The sequence below is a fragment of the Coloeus monedula genome (genome assembly GCF_965178545.1).
Source record: "Coloeus monedula genome assembly, chromosome: 3".
Lineage (NCBI taxonomy): Eukaryota > Metazoa > Chordata > Aves > Passeriformes > Corvidae > Coloeus > Coloeus monedula.
In genome coordinates, this window is record NC_138783.1 from 78,007,843 (window position 1) to 78,008,409 (window position 567).

A 567-nucleotide genomic window follows, 5' to 3' on the forward strand; every position below is an offset into this window, starting at 1 on the left:
CTTACTCCCGAGCTCTATGCTATTGAGATAATTTCGGTTATTAAGACGCATTAATAAACAGTTAATAGACACCCTTTTTTTCCCCGAGAGGTAAGCTCTTCATCATAAATGAACAGCCTCTCCCGATGCTCTCCCGCACTCGGGATCAGCAGTTACTGCCCACGCGTGTCAAAACTACCCTACAGCTGAGGAAGTGCAGGTGGCTTGTCCCACAGAGCCCAGCAAGTCCTTCTGCAGCGTCGCACGGGAGAAAGAAGGGCTGTAACATCAAAACAAAGGATCGGTGACTAATTCAGTCTCTGACTCCGCCGATGAGAAAATAGCTCCCAACAAGTGCACCGAGTCCGGCTTCAGCCCCTGAGCAAAAGGGGGCGAGTCAAATTCCTCGAGTCAAAATCAGGGATGTGCTAGAAAGCCTCCTCGCTGTTAAGGCCAGGGAGGATGAATTCGTACTGTAGGGAACCTGAATGAGAGCTGGGTTAGATAACTTGTCATTTTTCTGGCTCCAACCTGCACTCCCGCCTCCTTCCCCTCCACCCCTCAAAAAAAAAAAAAAAAAAAAAAAAA